The sequence below is a fragment of the Moschus berezovskii genome, chromosome 20 (genome assembly GCF_049115385.1).
Source record: "Moschus berezovskii isolate FMDL1 chromosome 20, NW_MosBer_1.0, whole genome shotgun sequence".
Lineage (NCBI taxonomy): Eukaryota > Metazoa > Chordata > Mammalia > Artiodactyla > Moschidae > Moschus > Moschus berezovskii.
The window spans coordinates 49,546,515-49,558,095 of NC_142479.1; the positions used below are offsets into that span (position 1 = coordinate 49,546,515).

General features: G+C 42.1%; 1 protein-coding gene across 2 annotated transcripts in view; it reads right to left on the minus strand.

Moving 5' to 3' along the window:
• Positions 1-11,581, minus strand: part of B4GALNT2 (beta-1,4-N-acetyl-galactosaminyltransferase 2 (SID blood group)) — a 104,026-nt gene that overhangs the window by 90,629 nt on the left and 1,816 nt on the right. The window lies entirely within an intron of this gene.

The window sequence follows — 11,581 nt, forward strand, 5'->3', positions numbered from 1 at the left end:
GACAAACCTAGACAGCATATTTAAAAGCAGAGACATCACTTTGTTGACAAAGGACTGTGTAGTCAGGGCTATGGTTTTTCCAGTAGTCATGTGTGGATGTGAGAGTTGGACCATAAAGAAGGCTGAGTTGCTGAAGAATTGATGCTTTTGAGTTGTGGTGCTGGAGAAGACTCTTGAGAGTCTTTGGACTGCAAGGAGATCCAACCAGTCCATCCTAAAGGAAATCAGTTCTGAATATTCATTGGAAGGACTGTTGCTGAAGCTGAAGCTCCAATACTTTGGCCACCTGATGTGAAGAGCCAACTCACGGGAAAACACTCTGATGCTGGGAAACATTGAAGGCAAAAGGAGAAGGAGAAGGGAGCGGCAGAAGATGAGATGGTTGGAAAGCATCATGGAGTCAATGGACATGAATCTGAGTAAACTCCATGAGACAGTGGAGGACAGAGGAGCCTAGTGTGCTACAGTCCATGGGGACACAAAGAGACAGACACGACTTAGTGACTGAATAATAATTCCATTGTATGTATATACCACATCTTCTTTATCCATTTATCTGCTGATAGGTACTTAGGTTGCTTTCATATTTAGGCTTCTGTAAATAATGCTGCAATTAACATATGGAAGCATATATCTTTTTGAACTAATGTTTCTGCTTTCTTTGAGTGGAGATGTTTTCACTTTCTTCTTCCACTTCCCAGATGTGAAACTGCTGTATCATATGATTGTCCTACTTTTAACCTTTTAGAGGAACTTCTATACTGGTTTCCCACGGTAGCTGTACCAGTTTACATTCCTACCAACAGTATATTAGTGTTGTAATGTACAACACAACAATACAGTCAATACTTTGCAACGACTTTCTATTAAATTGGCATGTTATATACCTTAAATGAATATAATGCTACATGTTAACCATATTTCAATAAAAATAGTACTAAATAGAGAAAAAAGAATCAATGCACTAAAAAATTGACTTTCTAATTCATTATGAAGATGTGTTTGTTAAGGTAGGGAGGAAGAACATATTATATTTGACTATTAACCTCATTTGTAACTTAAAATACATCTGCCTCTACTTATATTCTTGCCTCAGCCTCACAATTGGGCCCATGTACTGTGTGTGGGCCAGAACCCCAAAGGCACAGGTGCTGTCTCCCAGCTAGTGTGTGACTGCATCTTCAGCAAACCTTTCTACTGTTCTGTTAAGCCACTGCTTCTGTGACAGCGCCACTTGTTAAGACCAGGAATTCTGTGAGCATGAGCTCATTGTCATACTTAGTCAGTTCAGTCGCTCGGTCATGTCCAACTCTTTGTGACCCCATGGACTGCAGCATGCCAGGCTTCCCTGTCCATCACCAACTCCTGGAGCTTACTCAAACTCGTATCCATTGAGTCAGTGATGCCATCCAACCTTCTTGTCCTCTGTCGTCCTCTTCTCCTCCTGCCTTCAATCTTTCCCAACATCAAGGTCTTTTCCAATGAGTCAGTTCTTCGCATCAGGTGGCCAAATTATTAGAGTTTCAGCTTCAACATCAGTCCCTCCAATGACCACCCAGGACTGATCTCCTTTAGGATGCACTGGTTGGGTCTCCTTGCAGTCCAAAGGACTCTCAAGAGTCTTCTCCAACACCACAGTTCAAAAGCATCAATTCTTCAGCACTCAGCTTTCTTTATAGTCCAACTCTCACATCCATATATGACTACTGGAAAAACCATAGCTTTGACTAGATGAACCTTTGTTGGCAAAGTAACATCTTTGCTTTTTAATATGCTGTCTAGGTTAGTCATAGCTTTTCTTCCAAGGAGCAAGCATCTTTTAATTTCATGGCTACAGTCACCATCTGCAGTGATTTTGGAGCCCTGAAAAATAAAATCTCTCACTGTTTCCATTGTTTCCCCATCTATCTTCCATGAAGTGATGGAATCAGATGCCGTGGTCTTAGTTTTCTGAATGTTGAGTTTTAAGCCGACTTTTTCACTCTCCTCTTTCACTTTCATCAAGAGGCTCTTTAGTTCTTCTTCACTTTCTGCCATAAGGGTGGTGTTAGCTGCATATCTGAGTTTATTGCTATTTCTCCCAGCAGTCTTGATTCCAGCTTGTGCTTCATCCAGCCTGGCATTTCGCATGATGTACTCTGCATATAAGTTAAATAAGCAGGGTGACAATATATAGCCTTGACGTACTCCTTTTCCAATTTCCCTACATACAAGATGACGGAGTAGATGGACGTGCACTCATCTTCTCCTGAAAGAACTCTAAAATTACAACTCACTGCTGAACAACCATCAACTGGAGAATGTGGATCCCACCAAAAAAAAAAGATTGTCATACTTGCTTCACCACAAAAAGTGTCCCCTGATTGCCATTCCACATTTTATGAGAGGCATCATGGTAATGGGTAATGCATTCTATGCAGGGGGTTCTGGCAGGAGTGCTGAGGGCAGGCAGGCAAATTTGTACCCAAATGTATCTTACCCCCATATGGACAAAGCACTGCCCTCCATTATGGGGAAGGGTTGAGTGAAGTCCATCCACCTTGCCTCTAGGTAGCCAGCTATTCCCAGGGAATTTGAGGAGGTTAGTATCGTCTGCTTTGGCAGGTTGGGCACTCAGCAGTGGCAGGAGCCAATTCACCCTTGGGAAGGGAAGAATATGTCTCCACTATGACCGCTTTGTACCTGGGCCCACTGAGCAAGCACTAAGGTGGCTAGGCAGGGAAAACAACCTCATGCCAGCTATTTACATTGATCCTAGTTAGGACCTTCCAGAGTAGAAAGGGTCTGCTGTAATCAACCTGCCTCTGAGTGGCAAGTTGGTCTCCTAGAAACAGGAGACAGTTTAGCCATTGTTTCTGCTGCTGACCAGTCAGACACTCAAAGACAACAGCAGAAAGAAGACCAGCCTTGAAGTTGGGAGCCCACGCACAGGGCCATGCTTAGCTGCACCCCTGCCATTATAGCTACACTGCTCATGGGCACATTGGCATGCACTGGGCAGGGCTGGAGGGTGGGGAAGGAGAGGCTGGCTGACATCCATTGAATGAGTTAGCATGTCCACCTGGTTGTTGAGCACCTCTGAGATGGATGCCCTTTAGGGTTACTGATGGAAAAATATGCACATTGATGCCCACTCCCATGTCCGTTCACACGTATCTCTAGACCTCCTCTCTCTAGTCTTTCAATTTTTCTCCTTCCAGACCATCCACCCAAGCTTTTCTTTACCATCCGGAAGTTCAGTGAGAGGGCAGACCCTTCCCAAGCCTCGGCTTTCATCACTTTTGCTAATGTACCATGGCGCAAAGCAAATCACCTGGCCCAACCTAGATTAAAAGGGTGAAAAATAGGATCTATTTTTTGATGGAAAGATTGGCAGTCATGATGAAAGGGGTGTGAATACAGCAATTTGTGGCCATTATTGCAATCTACCACAGGGCTTTAGAACAAAGAAAAATCAAGGGTGTGGCTATCACACCCTTTTTAAAAGACCTTTGAGAAGATAAAGGCAGTGCCAATAAATTCATTCAGCTAGACAAAAGTGTTCCTGGAATGATTAACTATAAACCAACAGAAGCCTGATATGTCTGTTCTTAAATATTTTATATTAAGAGAGAGCATAAAAGAAATGTTTGCATGGCTTTTAGCCCATGAAGTTGTCTGAAATAAAATACATAGGAAACATTCATTTGTGGTAGAATTATTGGCAAGGTGCCCCCAACTTGGACTGAAAGAGGTAGGAGATGTAAAAGGATTCTGATGCCCCCAAGTTTCTACTGTGAAAGGAAAATAAAAATGGACTCTGTACTGCTAAGAGCACTCTCCACAATTGAGCCAGGAAGCCACTAGCGAGCGAAGTGTGACATATGCACATCTCAGCCTGGATGGAATCTAACCTTTTGACCTGATGAAGTCATGCTGAACATGTGCCAGAAGCTCAAGAAAATTATCAGACTCTTACCCTAAAATAACTTGTGATTCCTTGAGGACAAATATTTCCCAATTTGCATCAAAGTCCATCACAATTCTTACCAGGTAACTTTTAACAACCCAGTGGCTTGGAACTTTCTTTTGGGGTTCCCCAAATCTGTGCCTCTCCAGTTGCAATTCTTAAGATCCCAAATAAATAAATAAATCCTTTGCTTATTTGCAGCTCCTGCAGTCTTATTATTATTTTAGTTGACACTGAAGACAAGAAGGCTAACAAATCTCCACCAACACAGAGGACATATTTTTAATGCCTGCTTCCAAAGTGACCAAGGAGGAGAATAAGAAAGGAAGGATCTTGTGAATACTGAGGTAGATCTTAACAGGAAGGCTGCTAAGGTGGTAAACACTCTGCTGAGAATGTCATGGTGCTATGATGGGCCCATCTCCACACTCATACTGTTTGTCTTCTTGGGAACTGTGAGAAGTTGGCCACTCCCTCTTTCTAGGTGCCCATTTTTCTTTTGGTTTCCACACTACTACATCTTTCAGCTTTCCCTCCTACATCCTGACAGCTGCTTTCCAGTCTCTTTTACTGGCTCTCTCTCTGCTCAAACTCAAAATGTTGGGGTAATCCAAGGTCATTTCTGAGAGTCCTTTCTCCAACTATACAATATCCCTAGGCAATTTTACTAGATACCATGACATTAGATACCAACCCCATGCCAATGACTATTAAATCTGTGTATCTATCATTTTCTTAAATCCAGACTCGCTGCAATACAGCAATCCAGTTCTGACACTAACTACTCAGAGTTAGCACAGACATTACAGGTCTAAGGGCACAATCTCCCCCAATTGCCCTTACTTCACATGCCAAGTTTAGGGGTGTCCAGACCACCCAAACTTCTGACCAAGTGGCTACAAATTCAGGAGTTGTCATCCCCCTCACATTCAATAATTTGCTGGAATGACACAGAACTCAGGAAACTTTATACTTACTATACAGTTTTATTATAAAGGATATAAATCAGGACCAGCCACATGAAGAGATACATGGTAGAAGGTTTTGGAATGAAATTAGATGAGCTATTCTCACTTAGCTGAAGGCTGAGCTAGTTTGCCCTGCATTTCCTGGTTCTGGAACAACTTGATTGTATATGTTAGTCAGCTGGGGCCACTGTAACAAAATACCATAAAATGGGTGGCTTAACCAAAAGGAAGTTCTTTACTCATAGTTCCGGAGGCTGGAAATCTGGGATCAGGATACCAGCATGGTCAGGCTCCAGTGAGAGCTCTCTGCCTGGCTGGAAGACTGTCACGTTCTTGCTATGTGCTCATATGGAGGAGAGAGAGACTAGAAGTTCTCTTATGTATCTTTTTTTTTGACTCATCCCATGGCATGTGATGTGAGATCTTAGTTTCCCAACCAGGGATCGAACCCATCCCTCTTGCAGTGGAAGCTCCGATTCTTAGCCACTTCCCTGGACTGCCAGGGGAGTCTTGTGTATCTTCTTGAGAACACTAATTCATTCTTTAGGGTCCCTATCCTCATGAACTCATCTAAAGCTAATTACCTCCCAAAGGACTCATCCCCAATACTATTATACTATGGGTTCAGTGCATGAATTTTGAGAGGACATAATTCTTCCATTGTTCTTGTTGTTCAGTCACTAAGTTTATCTGACTCAGGCTTCCCTGTCATTCACTATCTCCCAGAGTTTGCTCAAACTCATGTCCACTGAGTCAGCGATGCCATCCAACCATCTCATCCTCTGTCATCCCCTTCTCCTCCTGCCCTCAGTCTTTCCCGGCATCAGGGTCTTTTCCAATGAGTCAGCTCTTCACATCAGGTGGCCAAAACATTGGAGCTTCATCTTCAGCAGCAGTCCTTCTAATGAATATTCAGGACTTTACTTTCACTACCAGCCACATCCACAACTGAGTGTCGTTTCTTCTTTGGCCCAGCCACTTCATTCTCTCTGAAGCTATTTTTCCGCTCTTCCCCAGTAGCATATTGGACACCTGCCAACCTGGGGGGCTCATCTTCCTGTGTCATGCCATTTTGCCTTTTCACACCGTTCATCGGGTTCTCAAGGCAAGGATATTGAAGCAGTTCATAGCACTGCCATTTTTTTGTTATCTTATTTTTCTGTTTGTGAATCCCCCCTAAAGCCTGTCCTAGGTGACTGCAAAAAGAGCTGTGTCTTGGACCTCTTTGATGTTTGCTTGGGTTCTCTTTCTTCTACTGTATTGTACCCTTTGTTGTCTGAAGCATATTTTGCTAAGTCTCATGAGACTTTTAATCATCTGATTGTGTGTTATTGCTGCATCCTATTCCTGCTGAGCCACCTGTTTGGCTTCCACTGCTTCTGTGAACTTCCCAAAGGTCAGATACGCCTAAGGGGAGAGAAAGAGAGCGAGATGAGGCATTGTAATTGCTTCAACAGGGCTGCTGCAGAGCCCCCATGGTGGCTGGAGGAAGGGGCCAGGAATGGCTCTAGCAGCTGGAGATAACATGAGGTCAGAACACCCTTCCACCTCCACATCCGTGTCCAAACTGAGTTCACAGCCCAGAATCCTCAGCTGCCCAAAGTACTCCTGTACATCACTGTCCTCAGGTAGGAAACAGCCCGTGGGCGCCAGAAGGTGTCTATTCAACTGACTACCTCCCTAGGGGAGAAGTGTGGGTTCCAGGACCCCCATCACTGACAAGCGCTCTTCCAAGGTCCTTTGATGGCCTGTTCAAAGCCCCCAGAGAGACAAGATAGAAAACTGAGCCCCTGAAAGTGAGGCATGCAGCTGGTTCTCAGGGTTTCAAGAGTGTGAGGCTCTCTGATCGTGGATTAACCAGTCCACTGCTTTCTCACGGTATCTCCACCACAAAACAGGAAGAGGATGAGTGAGACTTTCAAATCATGATTTTACAAATATGGTGTTCTTTACATGCAAGTGCTTCTAATAAAGAATTTAAAAGAAAGAGGAAGCAGGTAAAGATATTGCTTAGGATGAAGGTTTAAAATTCTTATTATGCATAGGCCTTCCCTAATAACAAATAATTAAGAGACTTGGCCCTGGTGGCTCAGTGGTAAAGAATTCTCCTGCAAATGCAAGAGACATGGGTTCGATCCCTGATCTGGGAAGAACCCACATGCCATGGGACAACCAAGCCCGTGGGCCACAGCTTTGGGGCTTCCCTGGTGGCTCAGAGGTTAAAGCGTCTGCCTCCAATGCGGGAGACCCAGGTTCGATCCCTGGGTCGGGAAGATCCCCTGGAGAAGGAAACGGTAACCCACTCCAGTATTCTTGCCTGGAGAATCCCATGGACGGAGAAGCCTGGTAGGCTACAGTCCACGGGGTCGCAAAGAGTCGGACACGACTGAGCGACTGAACGGAACGGAATGAGAATACAGGCAGTGAGAATAGATCTCAGGACGCCTGATGCACACGCTTTATACCTAGAACAATTTACCAACTAATCCAAATTTTTTATTAAAAAGGAAGTAAAGGGGAAAATGGCTTTGGTTGTCCTGTCAAATTCTACTTGTTTCATTTCTTCCTCCACTCTCCTAACATCTACTTTTTCAAATATAAATGGTTCAAAACATCTATTGAAGACTACATCCTGGCCCACTTTCTTCCAGAAATTTTAACACACTCAACTCCCAAACTCTGCCTGCTCTGTCTGCTGTTTCTATTCTTGCTCAAAGTTTGAGGAAGAAAACCCAATCCTGAGAAATGAAAATATAGTTGGAAAATAAAATTTCTCTCTAGAAGGGTCAGTTGAAGGCATCAAAATTTCCCATAAAATCTAATTTTATCCTTACGCTTCTTAGATATGGTTTCTTGTGGTCAGCCTAAATTTCCCCATCCAGAATGAAAAAAGCTTGCCAAACAATCTCAGCTGTTCTGAGAACAATTTGAGATCCCAGACAAACCATGTCCTGGAAGTAAACCTACACACATCCTAGGGATAAAGTAAAAAAATAAATAAACTCACTCTGCATGCATGCTAAGTCGCTTCAGTTGTGTCTGACTCTTTGAGACATTATAGATGGTAGACCACCAGGCCCCTTTGTCCTATTCTTGTCCATGGGATTCTCCAGGCAGTAATACTGGATCGGGTTGCCTTGCCCTCTTCCAGGGGATCATCTCAATCCAGGGATCGAACCCATGTCTTTTGTATCTCCTGCGTTTGCAAGTGGGTTCTTTACCACTAGCACCACCCGGGAAGCCCAAACTCACTCTAATAAAGCCTAAAACCAAACATCAACCAGACAGGGGTAAAAGTGAAAGTTGCTCAGTCATGTCAGACTCTTTTGAGACCCCATGGACTGTAGCCTACCAGGTTTCTCTGTCCATGGAATTCTCCAGGCCAGAATACTGAGATGGGTAGCTGTTCTCTTCTCCAGGGGATTTTCCCAACCCAGGAATCAAACCGGGTCTCCTACATTGCAGGCAGATTCTTTACCAGTTGAGCTACCAGAGAAGCCTTATTAAGGTTACCTATTGGTAATTTAACTGCTTGCCAAAACCATATGTAACACTATGTAATAAAAAGGACATGAGAAGGAAATAAGTAAATAACCTGCAGCTAGTGACTCCATGGTGGTCCAGTGACTAAGACTCTGCACTCCCAGTGCAGGGGGCTTGGGTTTGATCCCTAGTCAGGGAACTAGATCCCACATGCCACAACTAGAATTTGCACACTGCAACTAAAAGATCCTGCAAGCCATGACTAGATCCCGAGTGCTGCAACTAAAACCCAACGCAGCCGAGTACATAAATATTAAAAAATAAACAAACACCCTGCAGCTAAAATGGTCAAATGAAGCAATGTCTTCATTTTATTTGTAGCTACTTCACACAATTTCTCACTCCATGATACCCTAGAGTTCTCTTTACACTTTGAGTTACCTCCTTAACCACTGTACCCCTAGCTAACCTAGTTTACAATTCTTTTCTTTCCATATCTGAGGTATAATTGACATATAGCAAGATGAGGTGTTGACATAACAGTTGATAGATGAGTTTCAGATGTGCAACACAATTCACTGTTTACATATATTGCAAAATGATCACAATAAGTCAGTTAATATCTGTTACCATACACAATCACATTTAAAAACCTTTAAAATTTCAAGTATGTGATTCAATATTATTAACCATAGTCACTATGCTGTACGTTACATCCCTGTGACTTATTCATTTTATAACTGGAAGTTTGTACCTTTTGACTCCTTTCACCTATTTTGACCACTGCCCATCCCCCACCTCTGACAACCACCAATCTGAATCTATGAATTTGTTTTACGGTTCTTTGTTTTTTTGGCTTTTTGAAGATTCTATATATAAGTGAGATCATTTGTATTTGCCTTTCTATGTCTTACTTCACTTAGCATAATGCTCTCAATGTCCATCCTTTTTGTCACAAATGGCAAGATTTCCTTCTTTTTGATGGCTGAATAATATTACAGTGTGTGTGTGTGTGACATTTTCTCTATCCTTTCATCCACTGATTGGCACTTAGGTTGTTTCCACGTCTTGGCTATTATAAATAATGTTGTAATGAATGCAAGAGTGCATGAAAACAATTCTTAATAGCAATTATATTAAATTATGTCTTTTCAAATAACGGATATGGTTCCTGTCTCCTCCCTGAACCAGCAGCAAAAGGAATAACAGCATCAATGAGTTGAAACACATCAATTATGGCAAAATTCATGAATTCGTAATTCTTAGGCAAAAAAAAAACTTTGGTTTTGGAGAAAGCTTAGAAACCCACTTGTTATTCAGAAAACAGGTAAATAAAGGTGGAACTTCCAAACATTTATCCTGTAAGAAGTGTTCCTAAGAGCAACCAAATGATTGATGAGGGAAAAGCATTTATGATATAAATATTCCAGTTAACAAAGAAGGAATTTTAGAATTAAAAAATAGCTAATAAAATAAAGAAACTAGGCAGTGACTGTAAGCAGCTGCTAAAAGCTGCATATTTTCACTCGTATGTGTGCATAAGAGTAACAAGATTTTTTTAAATGTCTAAAGTCAAAAGATTCTTTTAATAAAATAAAATTTCTTTTAAAAAAAGAGAACACTGAAGGGTTTGGGGGGAATTTGCTTTTGTTTGGCTATTCCCGACCTTAGTTGCGGCACTCAAATCTTTCGATCTTCTCTGAGGTATGTGAGTACTTTAGTTGCAGCATGTGGATTCTTAGTTTCAGCATGGAGGATCTAGTTCCCCAACCAGGGATGGAGCCTGGTCCCTTACCTTGGGAGAGAGGAATCTTAGTCACTGGACCACCACAGAAGTCCCAAAATAAAATTTCTAAGTGAAAAGAAGCAATGAGAAAATGTTCAACATCAGCCATCACAGAAATACAAACCAAAACCACACTGAGATATCACTTCACACGCACTAGAATGGCTATGGTTTTTCCAGTAGTCATGTACGGATGTGAGAGTTGAACATAATGAAGCCTGAGTGCTGAAAAAATTAATGCTTTCAAATAGTGAGGACTCTTGAGAGTCCTTTGGACAACAAGTAGATCAAACCAGTCAATCCTAAAGGAAATCAAGCCTGAATATTTACTGGAAGGACTGATGCTGAAGCTGAGCCTCCAGTACTTTAGCCGCCTGATGCAAAGAGCTGACTCATTGGAAAAGATGCTGATGCTGTGAAAGATTGAGGGCAGGAGGAGAAGGGGGTGACAGATGATGAGATAGTTGGATAGCATCACCAACTCATTGGGCATGAATTAGAGCAAACTCTGGGAGATAGGGAAAGGCAGGGAGGCCTGACACGCTGCAGTTCATGGGACTGCAGAATCAAACATGACAGTGACTAAGCAACAAGGGTGACTATAACCAAAAAGACAGACAAAAATAACAAGTATTGGTGAGGGTGTGAAAAAAACTGGAAGCCTCATACATTACTAGTGAGAGAATGAAACAATACAGCTACTTTCGAAAACAGTTTGGCACTTCCTCAAAAAGTTAAACATCGAAAGTTACCATAACCCAGCAATTCTATTCATAGGTATATACTCAAAGAAAGTATTGCACAAAAACTTGCACAGAAATATTTATAGCAGCCTTATTCATAATAACCAAGAAGTAGAAATAACCCAAACATCCATCAACTTATGAATAAACAAAATGTGGCATGTCCATACAGTGCAATAATCTACAACATGAATGAACCTTGAAAAAATTTTAAGTGAAAGAAACCAGTCATAAAGACCACATATTATATGATTCCATTTTTATGAACTGTCCAAAATAGGCAAATCTATGGAGATAGTAAGTAAACTAGTGGTGGCCAGGGACTGGAGGATGTGACTTCTAATGTGATTTCTTTAGAGGGAGGGAAGAAAACGTTCTAAAATTAGATTCTGGTAATAGATGCTCAACTGTATGAATGTACAAACACCACGGAATTGTATACTTAAATGGGTGAATTTTATGTTATGGAATTATATGGATTATGCTTCCCAGGTGGCCCAGTGGTAAAGAATCCACCTGCCAATGCAGGAGACATGAGTTCGATCCCTGGATCCCAAAGATCCCCTGGAGAAGGAAATGACAATTCACTCCAGTATTCTTGCCCCGAAAAATCCCATGGACAGAGGAGCATGGCAGGCTACAGTCCATGGGG